This window comes from Thermobia domestica, chromosome 8 (genome assembly GCF_964235325.1).
Source record: "Thermobia domestica chromosome 8, izTheDome1.hap1.1, whole genome shotgun sequence".
NCBI lineage: Eukaryota > Metazoa > Arthropoda > Insecta > Zygentoma > Lepismatidae > Thermobia > Thermobia domestica.
In genome coordinates, this window is record NC_137461.1 from 5,874,423 (window position 1) to 5,892,341 (window position 17,919).

Below are 17,919 nucleotides of genomic sequence, written 5' to 3' on the forward strand. Positions count from 1 at the left end.
ATTGAAATTTGATCATTCATAGAACTTATTTAGGAACATCTATTTCTTGCTTCTCAATAGAAAATAATATATTTATTTTCCTTTTCAATAATAATAATAATAATAATAATAATAATAATAATAATAATAATAATAATAATAATAATAATAAGAAGAAGAAGAAGAAGAAGAAGAAGAAAGACATTTCATTATTAAAATTTGGTGATCACTGTGGCCTAGAAAATAATTACTACAAATTTTGATTCTCAGAATAACCTACCAAAAATTCTTATAATTATTTTTAAATAGCATTTTGAATTTTTAGACCGATTTATTATCCATATTTTATTTGACAAAACGGGATACATTATGTTTTACTTTATTTGTTTATTTGTTGAATTTAAGCGTCCCTTGTCAATAGCGAGGCTATACAAACTGTACACCTACAGTTTTAAGTAGAACCCGAACCCTGTAATGCGTTCATTTTTTTTAAAGAAATTCTCACCGGGAAAAAATCCTGAATCGCATGCATCAAAGTCACGTACCGTAGCCACCCGACTAGCGGGAAGATATGCTTTACATTACAACCATTATTATTATTATTATTATTATTATTATTATTATTATTATTATTATTATTATTATTATTATTATTATTATTATTATTATTATTATTATTATTATTAAGTATTGTGCCTTTTAGCAGATTTTAGGATTAATGAGGGTTTTTTCTTCTTAATTTTCAGTTTGGGCCTGGAAACGTTTCTTCCATGTTTTCAATTTTCAGCTTCTTCTTTTAACTCCCAATATTTTGTTCCATCTTTCAAGTCTTTGATCACTTGTGTTCTTCTTCCTATTCCTAGCTTTCCTCCCATCTTTCCATCCATGGCGGTATGAAGAAAACAATTTCTTCCCAAGATGTGTTCAATGCAATTGGCCTTTCTACGAAGGATGGTGGCTAGAAGCGTTCTCTTCTCTCCTATCCGTTTTACAACACCTTCGTTTGTTTCAACCATAAAGTTTATTAATTGCTAGTCATAACAGGTATTTCAATAAACATTCTGCAAAGAAAGAGAAATAAAATGGAGTGATATGTGCCCTGAATATTTGGAAGCTTTTTTTTTTTCGACGGGAGGAAGCGGTGGCTTCTTTTTATTTTTTTGTTTTCTTCCTTGCCGTTGTTGATGTTTCATTTTGAACAGAGAGAGAGAGAGAAAAGATACAAAAGAAAGAGAAAGAGAGAGAGAGAGAGAACTGTTCTGTGAATGATTTCATGATTTTTGCGACGCACTTGAAGATGCGCTCACCATCCTGCATGTTGGTGCGCATGCGCTAATGTCACAGTACCCTACTTTCTTGGCAGTGTTTGGCCAGCGAAGTACATCCATCAGACAGTTACAGCAGGTGTACGGCCGCGTGAAGACGGTGTTGATATGTGTGAAGGTTTTTCATATCCAACAGATCTATCACCCCTGACTTCCCCCTTGTGTGTTACAGTTATTGTTAACTAAGAAAAAAAAAATTAGTTCACATATGTTTATCGGCATCAACAGTGTTCTTTGGGTTGTTTCTAATGTTAAGTGGTGACAGTGAATTCTAAAATTTAGTGTAATTTGAGTTTTTTCACGTGTTTGTTTGTTTTTAATCACATCGCTGACTTGGGATACATTTCTCTTGAAAAAAAAAAGATTTAAAAACATACACCCAGTTTAATGGTTTCCTTCCTGATTATTTGAGGACCTCGTAAGTGCTTTCCATTGGCGGGCGATTTTTTTAAAAATAACTTTGCCTCGCTACCACCAATTGGGTCTTCTGAATTTTATTGTGTTTACAACACCACAGTCGTCCGGTAAGTAACAATACTTTTTTTTAAAAAAATAATGAAATTTAAATTATGTAACTTTTTTCTTTTTAAATATACGTTCCGTATAGCCGGTTCATAAGCGCGCAAAATTACGACTCGTGCAGTCTCGTGTTCGTTACCCGGTAGAGACACAAGTTTCTGTTTTGGCCTATCATCGTGGGGCATTTTTGGAAAAATCATCCCTCTCTCCACCCCACAAAAGAAACTCGCTCCAACTATTTAACTTCTAAATTTTTTGAAGAGAATTAACATAACAAGTTGTTAGGTTAGTAATAAATATTGATTTATGAAACATAGCATAAACAAAATCCTTAGGACCGTTACGAGAAAATTCAAATTATCTATTTTCCAATTTCCAGTTAAGTTTCTTTGCCTTTGGATGTACGGGAAAATTTTGGAGAATCTCATAAGAAGTATCATTTATTGGATCAAAAGATCCAATATATTTCAATCAAAAAATTTCTTGTACGCCTTACATCTGGTGAACTACATATAATATAGCCAAACACAAACTATCACTTAACTCAGTATGATTTGCTTATTCCGTAGAAAATACGAAAACTCGATTTAGGGGCCATTTAAAAATTGTGTGTCCCCTGATCCAAAAACTGGTCAAGTTCGCAATTTTTTTATATGTATTTTTTGATCACTCCTAAAATTCTTGTTTTTCTTGATATGTTGAACGGTCTGGTCTCTAAGGATATGTACTACACAAACTTGGGGACGAGCAGAGACGGACTCATATACAAAAATTACTTATTCAAAACTCAGGGGCCATGGAACATTTAAATTTTTTGAAATATCGAATACGAGTTTTCCCGTTTCTTTTGTCACTCGAAAGTTAAAAAAGAAATAATGTCCCATTTAACGATAAATTAATTAACATGTAACTTTTTTTCGCATAATTTCACGTCATTCCCTATACATTTATTTATATCTTCGTAGCCGAGCAGTTAACGCACGTATTTCTTGACTGTGGTACTCGGTTCGATTTCCAGTGTGTGTACTTGACTTCTGGGATATAAATTTGGGTCGGGGGATTAGTTTGGATTCCGTTTTAAATAGTAGGTTCAATCTAACCAGTTTACATTTTGCTCAGTCGGGGAAAGGGGGGGGGGAAGCAAGACCCTCTGAATGTAAGTAGATTGTTCACGATTTTCATTGATATATTATTATCCTATTCCTCTCCAATATATTTCAAAATATATAGATCCAATATAAATTAAACATAACTTTCTTACAAGGCTGTCTGTATTCTTTATTATAAATTAACAAGAAATAACTTCATACATTCATGAAACTTCATATTTTCATATCCCGAACAATGTGGTGCTTTCGGCTAAAGAAGACAATTATTAGTAAAACTATTATTGTAATAGTCGGCTAATGATAAAGTAGGACCGAGAAAGCAAATGCACATAGTATTAATCCGCTTCAAAGTTTGTATGTGTTTTCTTCTATTCTCTTCTGACTTTCCCCGAATTGTGTAGCTAACGACCTTTCTCGTTCAGACGATTCTGATGCATACTGGGTAGATACAGCAGCGGTGATAGTTATAGCTTTCAAAATTATAATTCCTTAATTTCTGCTGCTCCTTCACGTACTCAGATCCTGCCAGCCTTACAATAGGAGCGTCAGGATCCATATTTCCGACATTTGAAAGTAAATTTTGTAATACCTTTTCACTTTCGAGCAACGATAGGAGAAAAGAGTTTGATGATCGTGAAAACAATCGAATTCCAGATTTCAACGGATCTACACATTTCATAAACCTTACATGTAGGAATGTAATAGTGTGTATATAGCAGCATACAGCATATATCCATGTAATATGTTGTCCACCTTATACTCATCTTAATTTTTTGAAAGAATGGGCGTATATGAGGTTAGATCAGTGGCGTAGGGAAGCTTTCCCCCCGAGAGGTCCGACAATGTACTTTGGTGTTTGATGTTTGTAATTTTCTATACATTTTTATGTTTATATATTTTTGTTTGTAATTTTTCTATATGTATCTATAACAGCACTTGCCCACCCACCCCAAACACACATCCTGGCTACGCTACTGGGTTAGATAATGGATATACGCTACATTTTTGAAAACTGTCAAGCGTACACTTACCCAAAATTCTAACATTGCGTTCCTGCCTACAACAGGTACGCACCCCGAATTTTTTGCTGGGAGGGGTCCAAAGTTTGGGCAGATCCAATCATACAAGACACTATATACATTTATGTAGTGTCGAATGTGTGTTATTGTACAGCCGAAAAAAAGATAAGTAATTTTTAAGTACTGGCACCTATATTCTCACGAAAAATGGTAAAGTTGGATTCTTTTTTTATGAGAAAAGAAATAGTACAGACGACGAGTAAGGTGAAATCTTTAGTAAGTATCAGGTTTCCCTGCTAAACAAGTATTGTTTTATTATGAAAGTGTATAAAAAATGTATGTCAAGTTACGAAGTTTTTTGGGGGGGGCCCGGTCCCCGTGGACCCCTCCTGTTGGTGCTCCCCTGGCTTATATGCCGAGAAAGTGATTTTTGGATGTCTCCCTGTCCATACATCTCGATGTAAAGATCTCACTCTCCCAGAGGCCATACCGTTCAACATATCGAGACCGAATTTAAAACGTAAGTTGTTCATTTTGGATTATCTAGAGATTTAGGATTTAGGATTTAGATTTCTGGGCTTTCAGGATCTAAGGTCATGTTAGCGCGTCACGTTTGAGGGATGACATCCCTCTGAGGTCACACTATCCGGGGAAAGAGAAAGAACAAAGGATATATTTAACCCCCAGGGAAGGGAGGAAGTGGAGTGGATACTTATATGTTAGGTACCAGGGATACGGACAAAATCTCGCGGCCGAAACATCGCCGCCCAAAATCTCGCCGGCCAAAACCTCGCGGGACAAAATCTCGCCGGGCCAAAACCTCGCGTGGCCAAAACCTCGCCGCCCAAAACCTCGCGGGACAAAATCTCGCCAGTCCAAAACCTCGCGTGGCCAAAACCTCGCCGCCCAAAACCTCGCGGGACAAAATCTCGCCGGGCCAAAACCTCGCGTGGCCAAAATCTCGCCGCCCAAAACCTCGCGGGACAAAATCTCGCCGGGCCAAAACCTCGCCAGGCCAAAACCTCGCCGCGAATGAAACTTTTCTTTAAAATTTACCCAATGTGTTTCTTAATATGCAATTCCACATTACAAATAATAATAATAAATAATAATAATAATAATAATAATAATAATAATAATAAGAAGAAGAAGAAGAAGAAGATACAAAACATCGTGTGCGTGGGCTTTCTCGGGTTATTCCCATTTCCTCCCACTTTCTTTATTCGATCATTTCCTTCATCATGGTCATCTACGTCTCCTTTAACCTATAGGACATAATCAAGGGACGTCGTAAAAACTCATATATTATTTCAAACTTTCATAAATATTATTAGATTTTTGTTAAAATTTTAAGTTTTTGGATGTTCCAAAGTTCACGAAACTAACCTTGTTAGTTTTTCATTACTTTCCTTATTCAGACTTTCTTTCCCTTTAACCAGTTTAAAAACATCCTGTCGCCCTACCTTCACATTGAAATCCTCTAATACAGAAATAGAATTTTCATATGGTATCGCGGGATTTGGTCAAATACCCGTGATACTTCTTCTGAAACTGCGTCTTTTATACCGTCATCCTTATCATCTGTTGGAACATTTACATTTTGGTCAGGCGAGATTTTGGGTATGGCGATATGTTGGGGTGCGAGGTTTTGGCCCGCGAGGTTTTGGGTGGCGAGGTTTTGGCCAGGCGAGGTTTTGGCCCCGCGAGATTTTGGCCCGCGACGTTTTGGGCGGCGAGGTTTTGGCCATGCGGGGTTTTGGCCCGGCGAGATTTTGTCCCGCGAGGTTTTGGGCGGCGAGGTTTTGGCCAGGCGAGGTTTCGGCCTGGCGAGATTTTGGGCCGCGAGGTTTTGGGAGGCGAGGTTTTGGCCAGGCGAGGTTTTGGTCCGCGAGGTTGTCGCCGCGAGATTCTGGCCGCGAGGTTTTGTACCCAAACCTAGGTACCACGCTCACATTTGCCTGGTGTGAATGAAGAAAACCCAGGAAAACTTCGTCCAGTCAAAATTTATAATTTCTCTTACAAATTTCAACCTAGAGGCTTCAAATTTTGGGAGAAGGAACTTCATAACCTATCGAAGGCAACAATCCGTGCCGATTTCCTATTTTGAATCTTCTTTACTTGTTGAAAGAGTTATATTGTTAAAGGTTTGGATATTCCTTTCAACAAACAAGCCATCTCAACAATGAAGAAAATTCTAAATAAAAAGTTGTGAATTTCCGTGAAAGGTAAAAAATACATGAGATATATAAGAAGACTGTAGTGACATGTATCAGCAAAATTTGTCACTTTAAACTAACCTTCATTGTTCAGTGCGGAGTAAGAGTCCACGGGTAACTACTGGAGGGTTAATTATGAACCTAAATACTAATACTAATACTAATACTAATACTAATACTAATACTAATACTAATACTAATACTACTACTACTACTACTACTACTACTACTACTACTACTACTACTACTAATAATAATAATAATAATAATAATAATAATAATAATAATAATAATAATAATAATAATAATCCAACAAACGGGAGACAACAGTATTTACGCTGAATTCATTTTCGTATTTGCACCTCATTTTTAGTCTCTTTTCGGGTTATCGCGGTGCCCTTGCCATCCAATTGCGCGGATAATCGGGGCTATACTGTATATCATGGAATCAAATTAAGGGACCCAGGATCAAACTAGAGCAATTGATGGGTCCGCGGTGCCTCAGTGGTAGAGTGTTCACTCTGGTACATGGGGTCCGTGGTTCGATCCCAGCTCGCGCTAATTGGACTTTGTGATGGGCAAACATCGTGTGCGTGGGCTTTCTCGGAGTTCTCCCACTTTCTTCATTCCACCATTTCATTCATTTTTCATCATTGCCGTCTCTTGGATGCCCAGCCGGCTAAAAGTCGAAAGGTTGAGGACCGTGATGCATCAAAACTTTACAGTTTGCGTTGCGTCAAGTGACCTTTGGGTAATGGTCGACTACATTTGATGATGATGATGATGTGAATACCTACGTACTGATTGTCAAAATTACGTTTAATTATATATAATTCCTTAATTTTACAAGTGTTTTAGGGTTCTTGTTTCAAACTTACTTAACGTATCAACTTATTCATTTTACTCTTTAGTTTTCGATAACAATGTGACCAGTGAGTAAAGTCACAGGTGGTACCTTCCACAAAAACTTGGAGGAACAATATTTTTACTTTCCAAAAGAGATAAGCATCTGACGGCAATGTTTTCGTGGTGGAATGCAATTTGTATTGTCTTATCAAGGTATTTCATCAATAACAAACATAAGTTCTTATTTGTATACCAACAAACGTTTTTCTCTTAACAACTCACTATCTTTCGCTGGTGTACTCCATGGACAATAATATTTTGTCCTTTTGATTTGTACACTCGCCAGCAAAAGTGCATACACTAGTCATATAGGGTGAATTATTCCACTCTAAAGTTGGGGGTTTCGCAGTGCCATATCTCAGATGTTTGTCCAAGTATTAAACAGTTATTTGGCTAATCGTGAGACTCATACAAGTAAAGCATGAACTATAGTAGTAACAGAAGTATTGGGGTGTAGAACATATGTGTACAACATTTATAAAAAAAAATTGCAGTCCTGAGTTTATCATTCAATATAAGGAAACAACTAAAACAAAACCATAAGGAAACAGCTTTTTCTTTTGCCAGTAGAGATTAATAAATGCACTCCTAAAATGTATAGAGGCATGGGCGCCCGAAGAAAATTTTCTAGAGGGAACATCTCCATGGTTGCTTTAATACGTCTGGTATTTAATATACGTTACTTGCTATATTATGTATACGTTTTCGTGAGCCAGGAAGGCCGGGCCCCACCCTGCCTCCTTTCGGGCGCCCATACATAGAGATATTTAGTAATAAAAATTAATGATTTTAGGGGATGTGGAGATACTAATATATTAATTATTCTAAATGAATGGCGTTTTCTAAATTGCATTTTATGCAGTGTAAAAAAAAATCTTAAATGATTCTCCTAATGAATCAAACACCATAGTGGATGACAGGGTGCTTCAGTGGTAGAGCGCCTACCTTTAGTGCGTAAGGTTCCTAGTTCGTTCCCAGGCCAATTAAAAATGAAATGAAATGAAATCTTTGAGTTTTACGTCCCACGGTTATGCCGGTTAGGCTAAAGGAGACGGTGATGATGAGTAATGAATGAAATGGTGGAATGAAGAAAGTGGGAGGAAACGGGAGAAGCCCGAGAAAACCCACGCACACGGTGTTTGTCCACCACAAAATTCACTTCGCGGGGGCTGGGACCAGGCCAAGTAAGGTTGTTGTGGACACGCGTTGTACACAACTACCCGCAGCAAGTAATATATCAGCTGGGTTCCCACTGTGTCCATCAGATGACTATAGCTAATACTAGAAGTAGAATCAAAGAGCGAAGGTCTAATGATCATTGTAACTGAGTAAAATGTTACTTAAATATTAAAATGTTTAAAACTGAAATAAAATATTGTTATGGTTTTATATATGTGTTCCTTTACAATCGAAATATTGGAATTTGAGTTACAATTTTGGTGTTTTTACAATATTGTTTAACACTAAAGAAACACAAGAAATACGAAATGTAATGATAAATCTTTCTAGACGTAGAATTATATGCTCAAATAATATCTTAAATAAACTTTCTGAAAACTCACACGGCCATAAGGAAAGAAAATAAACATTTATACTGAAAGTGATATTTCAGCTCCTTTAGTGACGTGAACAAGGAGGTGGTGGCGCAGTGGTAGAGCGTTCACTTATGATGTGAGAGGTCTCTAGTTTAATCCCAGAATATGTGAGTTTGCGGTGGGCAACATCGTACCCATGCGCTTTATTAAAGCACTTCCCGTTTTCTTCCTCATTCTCATCCCACCGGATTCATTCACTTTCATTTCTCCTTGTAACCTCAAGTGTATAACCATGGGTCATTAAACGATTATTTTATTTTATTTTATTTTATTTTATTTTATTGTGTGAATATTAGAGATTTTCGGGTAATTTTATATGGATTAATCATATTTACCCCGATGGACATTAATTACTATATGGGGGCCACGGTGACTCAGTGATAGAGCGCTTACCTTGGTACACGAGGTTCTTAGTTTGATCCCCGACCAAGTATGCTCGTGGTAGTAGACAACATCGTGTTCAGGCGTTTTGTCGGTTACTACAATTTCCTTTCACATTGTCATTTCACCAATTCTTTCATCATCATTCACTTGTCTCAATCATCCGTCTCCCTTACCTTAAAGGCAGTAGCGTACGCAGGAATTTATTTCGAGGGGGATCAAAACTCAGTATGAGGATATTTTATATTAAAATTCCTAAAATTGCCCCTAAAATTAGGCTAAATGTACACAAAAGTCAAAATTTCGGGGGGGGGTCCGGACCTCCAGGACCCAACCCTGTGTACGTCCCTGCCTCAAGGGCATAATCATGGGACGTTAAGCTGAAAGCTTTCATTTCATTTCAATTGTTAAGTTGTTAGAGTTGTTAGTTTTCCACGATCTAATGCATTCCTTTGGAATTTCCCTTATATATTCTTTCAGAGGAGGTGCTATTCTTTAAATGTAGCTGAGTCTGCTGTCTCAATTTAGCTACTAATCCTCGACTGAATTCTATCAGCAAGGTTTAACCTTCCTTCCTTATTTCAGAACGAAATTTAAACCTCAAGGAGAGGTAGGTATAATCATCGACTACGTGCTACACCTATCTTCAAATTTGCTGATCGAATCTTTCCTCCCCTTTACCATGTCTGGATAAAATATTGCTATAAATAGCGTTCCTCCTGAACCTTAAGGGTCTGTAATTCTTCTCAATGTCAACTCAAAACATTTGTTGACTTCAACCTCACATACTCATACGAAGTTGACACATGAGAGAGTGAGATTGAGCACTGTCCTTTTGAGAAGCAAACATAAGTTGCTCGCTATTTCTTTTTCTATGGCAATGATTTAGAACCTAACGGACCATTTCGAGATCTGTATGTGAAGAAATTTTCGTGTCCTTGATACTGATTGATTGAAATTTTAACATTCCTTAACAAAATTATTTTGGTTAAACAGAAAATCAATTAAAAGGTATTTGAAATGGTAAGGAAGAAAAGAAAAATATGCTTGAGGCAAGGGCGTCGATTTCCCTGTAACTTTGTGAGAGCCCATTCATAAAAAAAAATACATATAACAATACATATAACAATAAAAAATACATATAAAAATATATATTCATAAAAATACATGGGGCCCACATGAGCTTTGGCGGGCCAGGGCCCTCTTGGCCCCCCAGGATCGGCACCCTTGGCTTGAGGTAACGAAAAAAGGAAAAGAATCGTATTAGAATATATTATATCACTAGGTCAGAGATCTATCTTCAAGTGGGAAAGTAAGCAGGAAAAAGACCTTTTGTAAGACCAAGAAGAAGGTTTGTCAATAACATACAACAGGACAAGAACATAAGCTTTGGGTTGGTTCTGGGAGCACCCCGGAATCTCGACTTTTTGTGTAAATTTTAGACTAATTTCAGGGGTGATTGTACAAATTTTAATATAATTTATCCTCATATTGAACTGACCTCTCAAAAACCGTGCACTCCTTTCTAAATAAATTTCTGCGTATGTGCCAGTTACAGGATATTAGTGGGTAAACGCCAGGGATGTAGCCAAAGAGAGGGACGCTTATAGGAACTTCCAAGAGGGCAATTCACATGTACATACTTTGATGCACACGTGAACATATTATATAAAACAACAATTATTCGCGCACATATTCTTATTATCTACAGTAAATAAGCTATAGTACTCTAGTATGTATGTATGTGTGTCATATATACAGGGTGTTTCAAAACAATATCGACAACGTTTGGGAGGTTATTCCTGACACCAAGATAAGACAAAAAGTATAGACCAACCTGAGTGCTCAAATGCTTCCTTTCGGAATTATAGGCTGCAGAAAATATGAAAAAATGAACTTTAAAGGTCCATAGCTCCAGAATTAAGGGACCTACTGTATTCGGGTCAAGACTTCACTTAGGAACTAATATGTGCGCTATCAAAATATACATGTTTCAGAATCATAAAGTACTCTCGCAACAATTTTTATAGAGGTAGTTGGTGAGTACTTCAAATTATATGCCCATAGCCAAACTGCCTCTATAAAAATTGTTGCGTGAGTACTTTAGGATTCTGAAAACATGTATATTTTGATAGCGCACATATTAGTTCCTAAGTGAAGTCTTGATCCGACTACGGTAAATGTCATAGTATTGGAACTATGGACCTTTAAAGTTAATTTTTTCATATTTTCGGCAGCCTATATCTCCGAAAGGAAGCATTTGTGCATCCAGGTTGGTCTATACTTTTTGTCTCGTCTTGCTGTCAGGAATCACCTCCCAAACGTTGTCGATGTTGTTTTGAAACACCCTGTATATATATCTCCTGCATACTTCTCTGCTGCATGGTGTATAAACTTTTCCTAACTATTGTACTCTACGAGTCCTTTTATTCTAAGCAAAAGATAGCTGAGCAATAAATATCTATGTGTCTGTCAGGTTTGATTTTGATCGGAACTATTTTTTTCCCCTTACATTATAGTCTATCTGATCTCAAAGGCCTTCAAAAACAAAGTTTTTTACGATAAGGTATGTATCATAAAAAAAGATCAAAAAGTAACAGACAAATATGTTTGTTTCAGTGCTAATTGGTTAGAAAGTGTATTTTTACCTAAAATTTTGCTCTCTTCAAAAAAAAAAAAAAAGGCAGCGGTTGTATTTAGTTATGTTTGAAGTGAGAACAATGTTACAAATAGTGATTGCGTACAGCTATTTTTTTGTTATTGAAACATACTAGATGGCACTTTAAGATATAAACTAGAAAATTACTTAAAATTCTGACAAAAGTTGTGCGACAGCCATCAACCCTCAACTAACATTATGAAAATAACAAAACTTGTACCAAGAACATTCCAAGAACCATTTTCATTTATAAGAGTGATGTAAGGTATTAGATGAACAATAAAATTTTGATTTAAAAGTAATACAGTAATAGTAGAATTAAGCAGTAAAATAATAGTGCTTAGTTCAGTGGCGGATCTACAGGGTAAGAACTAGGGAGTGGCAGCCAAAACCCAAACTATGATATGTATATTATGAGTTTAGTATAAACTTTCAAAACTATATAAGTAATACCTGAAGTTTTATTAGTCATTCAAAAACCTGAGGAGACCTATGCCCTAGGGTTGCCAACTGGCCAGTACTTCACCAGCCTGGCCGAAAATATTGCTGTTATTTTGATTAAGGCCGGTGACGGTACAAACTTCTTACCAGCCCCATTATGACCGGTATTTTGAAATATGTATCTTCAGCAGTGCCGTTCCGTTGTATTGTACATTAAGCGATAATTTTTAAGAAGTAGCAGTTACTGGTAAATACAATAAAATGGTCAATACCGACTTCAGTTTCTCGTTTTTACTACACTGTATATATTAAGCTTATTAGTAAAATGTACGTACTAAAGATATGCAGAATACAGGTGCTAATGCACTTTTGTCCATGATAGTACATTTCCTTTCCATGGATGGTCCGAATACGAACAGAGATACTTTACACTTATGGTTATATCCAGTGGCGTATTTACGATTTTGTTTCGGGAGGGGCTTTGCTAACTTTCGGGGGGGGGGGGCTTTGCCTGAAAATGTGAAAATTCTGCCAGATATTTCATATACTTTACTATAGTAAGTAAGATTTCGGAAGGGGGGCTTAAGCCCGGAAGCCCCCTTAAATACGCCACTGGTTATATCACAGGGAATTCTGAGGGCTGCCGGTAGTTTTATTTTCCAGAGTTGGCAACCCTACTAGGCTTTCCCCGGCCTCGTGCTAGATCCGCCACTGCCAATATTCAACGCAGTAACCAACCAAACATTGATCATCGTACTAACAAATAAAGATTGCAGTTTTTCTTTTATTGTGTTATTAAGCCTTATCATTATTAACAGGAGATGATAGTTGTTCTCCAATCAAAATGTGTGTTAGCAAACAAACATTGCATGTGCTACATTCAAAAAAGTATTCCACAGAAAGGGGGGAAGACATGTTACATTCTTCCCTTTGCAATTCAAGCTGCAACAACACGTAATAAGCACTGTTGCCAGTGAATTAAGAAGAAAAAAAAATAATAAAAGCTACTTGCATTTCATGCTTTAGTTAACATGAATAAATGTGCATAGACTCTTCAATCAATGCTGAAACATTCTTGTAGTGTTTTGTTAGCAAGAGAAGAGGTTTTTTTTTTTTTAAAAAAAAAAGGCACATAAAAACAAAATAATTATAATCATAAAAATTTATTTTTTTAAAAAAATTCAACTTGTTTTAAATGCTAGAAGCTTTTAATGTTTTAATAAGCAGGCTGACCGCAATAAAATTCATTGACCCACTTTCAACTTGTATTGTTGCTGATCGACTTTAGAGCAAAGGCAATATCCTTTAGAGAATTTCAAGGCAGCGCAAATCGCGATCATTAGCATCTTAAGATGTCCTCAAACAGCAGCTAATGAACTACTTTATCATACAGCTTGTTCCAGAATAACTAACATACATCACATTTTTAATAACTGAATGAAAATAAATTCCTTACTTTTTTTACTTTTAAAAAAAAGTTATACGAGCAGTAAAACAAGAGACGTTGTTACACTGTATGTGGTAATGCTGTTTTGGGATTTGATTCTTGAGGAAGCAAATGTGATTTAGTTGCTTAACATCTTTGTCAAAATAATCTTCATCGTACAGTAACTTAAGACCAAGTAAAAAAGAAAGCGTCAAAGCTAATATTCTTAGACTACTACTTCAGCCACTGTTAACACAAGTTTCTCAACTACAAAGATAAAAAAATATGCCATACCCAGGGCGGACGCACGGGGAGAAAGGGCCACCGGGTTCAGAAACACCAAACTTCCTAGCTCAACATACACTTTCTCAATAAAAGAATACTTAACACGGAAACGATTGACGTAACATGAAATTTGATCTTATACTTCATCTGTACTCTTTCTCTTATAAAAACAATTTAGTTCTATCATTTTTTTTCCCTCAAAATATCTGGAAATATTTTACAATTACCTGTTGTCTTTTCGAGGCCCGCGGAACTCAGCTGTTGCGTAGAGTCCTTGGTTTGATCCTAGCTTGCGCCAACTGAGCTTTGTGGTGGACAAACACCATGTGTGTGTGGGGGGGGGGTTCTCGGAGTTCTCTAGTTTCATCCCACTTTCTTCATTTCACCATTTCATTCATTTCTCATTATCATCATCGTCTCCTTTAGTCTAGCCGGCATAATCGTGGGACGTAAAGTTCAAAGATTTAATATCATTTCACTTATCGTCTTTTCGAGTGCATAATAACACCCGTTCAATACTATATAGACGTAGTGGCTTGTAATATTGGACCCCCCCCCCCCAACAAAAATTTCTACGTGCTCGCCTGCAGCGCATACTGTTAACACATGTTACAGTTACATGTGTTACGCCACAGATCGTATGTCGTATATAGGGTAGAGCAGAAGAATTACATGTTTTACAAACCGCTAGTACTCGGCGATGAGGAGGGGTATTGATTTTGAGCGACCGTTGAGAGACAGCTCAGACAATGCAATTTCAGTTGCTATGGAGCGTTGGAGCGTTGGAACGTAGAGCACCGTGTCTTCGCGGTCGAGCAGTTCTTCAGAAACAATGATTCTCTGGTCACGGTTCAACCGAACTTCGAGATACAGTCCCAAATCGAAACACTACACTCTGATGGGTTGCAGCATTCAGAAGTACTGGATATGTGATGAAAAAGAAACCACCTCGTCTTCCCCGTTCAACTCCGAACAACATAGACAGAGTGAAAAGGGCAGTTCTTGCTAGTCCGAAACGTTCCGCTAGGCGACAGGCTGTATCGCTGGATATGTTACGTCGTTCACTTCATCGCATCCTATATGATGATCTCAAATTTCATCCATAGAAAATAATGATTATCCAGCAGCTAAGTGAAACGAATTTTGTGCAGTGCAGAGAATTTTGTGGCATAATGGACGCTATTCTTACGGAAGATACAGATGTCCCAGTATTCATGAGTAATGAAACCCATTTTCATCTGGATGGTTATGTTAATGTACAGAACTGCTCTACTCTCCAATGTTCCATAGCGAATGAAATTGCATTGTCCAGGTTGCCTGCCAACGGTCGCTCAAACTCAATAACCCTACTCGTCGCCGAGTATTAGCTGTTTGAAAAAACATTCGTTTCCTCTGCTCCACCCTGTATATATCATACATGCGGACGGAACGGAACGGACTGTGATATTATAGAACAAACTAACACATTTAAAACAAAGTTAAACATAATATTCTATGACGTTTCGAAAGATGGTAAACAAAATATATAGAACTAAATATAAAGGAGTATTTGGCAAGTAGGAACTTACGTTTACAAATGTTTTTTGTTTCTTCTTTTTTTTAATAAAATCACAACCACCTTCGGAGATCGCAGAAACGAAATGATGATGAGGGCCACCAACGAATTAGGAAGGAAGACAAAATTTGCAATGTTGTGCTGTAAATATTCCAAGGTATGACAGCCGTGAAAAATTTACAATATAAAGCGAGGAACCATTAGCAGTATGTTATCATTGGACATTTATCAAAAAAAGATATTCTCTTCTCAGAAACAGCATGAGGCATATGAAATATGCAATGTTGCTTCGTCATGTGAAAATTTTTTTCTGTCTTATAATCATGATCGAAGACGCCCACAAACACGCTGAAATGATGCAAATTAGATATGTATCCTTATAAATATTGTATGTATGTATTTATAAAAAGAAATAAGTGCAGTTAGGTATTCAGTGGTCGTAAATTGAGAAGATTCTTCCTACATTATTTTCCCCTGTCGAATTCAACTAACAGAACTTAGATCTTAAAGCTATAACATTTTGGAGTTTCTCTTGGCTGTATGGTTAGTGTACGTAACTTGGGCGCGAGAGACTCGAGTTCGATTATCGGTGGAATTCGATTCTTACGTAAAAACAGTAGGTTCACGTCTCATGCAGCCTGGGAGCTGAAAAGAACGCCAAACAACTAAAATATAAACAACTATTTTTATTTTAGAGCATTTTCGAATTTCAAAATCTCACGGCATCTGATCAAAACTCACCTCAAATATCACTTGAACATATATTTTCTTGTATACATGAAAGGATTAATAAACAAAATCTATAATATATATATATGTCGGATGTTCTAAAAATGGCACCCACGGACTAATAAACACTATTGTACAAGGCAAAACAAAGCAAAAGATTATCTACATAATTATATAGTCTTCGGGTACCCGTCTGTACACGCAAATTGCACTATCTGTCAACGTCGCAGTTTAAAGAACCAATGGAGTAGAACTTCCAATCGATCAAATAGTTACATTGGACAGTTTCCAGGTGACAGTTAAAATCTATAATCACTGACACTAGCAAAACTTTTTAAATTAAAAATTGATGTAATTCCTTTATGAATTCCGAGAGGAATGCTTATGGCTGCAAGTTCATCTGCGACGTTGCCACATAGTGAAATTTTTTATTTCCATTGGGGCTGGAGGCGGCTCCGGAAGCTATACTGAACCCTCCAAATACCATGTATTCGTTAGGTGGAGTAAATAAATAAATAAATATAACATTACATGGCACATTTGCTTTATTTTTTGAGCTGAAGAATGACGCTCTGTTGTCTGTAGAAGCGCTATTTTAGAACACCCGATATATATATATATATATATATATTGAGAACAAAATTACTAATTGCGTCGGTGCTCGGGCCACCCATACATCAGAGACATATTTAAAAAAAAAAGACAATCTGTTATTTGAAACATTCTCATGATGCTATGAGAACAGAAAACTCTTTGGTTGGCAATGAAATGATGAGCGATGACTTTTTGTGAGTCCGTTGTAAGGTTACAACTTACTCTAAAGGAAAATTTTCCTTTCCTTCCCGCTCCCTCCGTCAGTCTTAAAGAAGACAAAAGACTAACGTTACTTTTTTAAAAAGAAATTTTAAGTTAATTTTATTCTGCGTTTTTCTAAAAGACAATTACTCTCCCCCTCCTCCTCACTTGCGTTCCATCATTGCAGCGGCAATTTCTTTTTACACAATGGCTAATTGATAAAAAAAAGTAATAATTTACGAGTGTTTTATTTTAGTTCAACGGGATGAAACGATGACACTCTTGTGTTTCACTGTTTGTTACACACGAACTACTCAAAAGGCTTGCATGTTAATTGGCTTTAATTAATTTTTACGTAAACAATGACTAGGAATAATTGAAGGCAAGCACTATTAACATAACATGAATTCGAAGTATTTCTTACGTAACAAAAAAATTACTAAGGAAATTTGTTACAGCCTATTGCATAATAATAACAACAATAGTAATGTTTTAAGTGGCACGGTAGCGTAGTTGATAAGGTATCTAGTCTAGAAGGGCCAGGTTTGATACTTTGTGGAGGAGGAAAATTCTCATTTTTTAAACCCCTGTTCCAGTGCGGCTTTGAGATAAACGAGACCTTTTTATTTTATTTATTTTTTTAAATAGGTACCTGGGTCAACCTGTCTAATCTCACTATTTGAACCGGAAGTGGGTAGAAAGCAAGCACTTTGCTATAGAATAAAAACAATGATAAGTAGCGAGAAGCGGTTTTTGCTACTATACTATTATTTCGCTATTTATGCCACAATAAAATTATGAAATTCAAAAGTCTGGGAATACTCAAAAGCTATAAAATTGTACAATATAGCATGTAAGTAACTTCAATACTTTATTATAATATGACTAATTTCCAGATTACATGTGACGCCTAACTCTCGTACAAACGTTTCTGGTTACAATGAAACAATATACGTTTTTTTTTTTTTTAAAGAGAAAGT

At 36.5% G+C, this 17,919-nt stretch overlaps 1 protein-coding gene across 1 annotated transcript in view; it reads left to right on the forward strand.

Annotated features, from left to right (window-relative positions):
• The first annotated feature begins 1,355 nt into the window (after window positions 1-1,355).
• Window positions 1,356-17,919, forward strand: part of LOC145692663 (uncharacterized) — a 158,253-nt gene continuing 141,689 nt past the window's right edge. The window contains exon 1 of the mRNA XM_081768034.1: window positions 1,356-1,828. The gene's annotated coding sequence lies outside the window, so the exon portion shown is untranslated. The remainder of the gene's footprint in view (window positions 1,829-17,919) is intronic.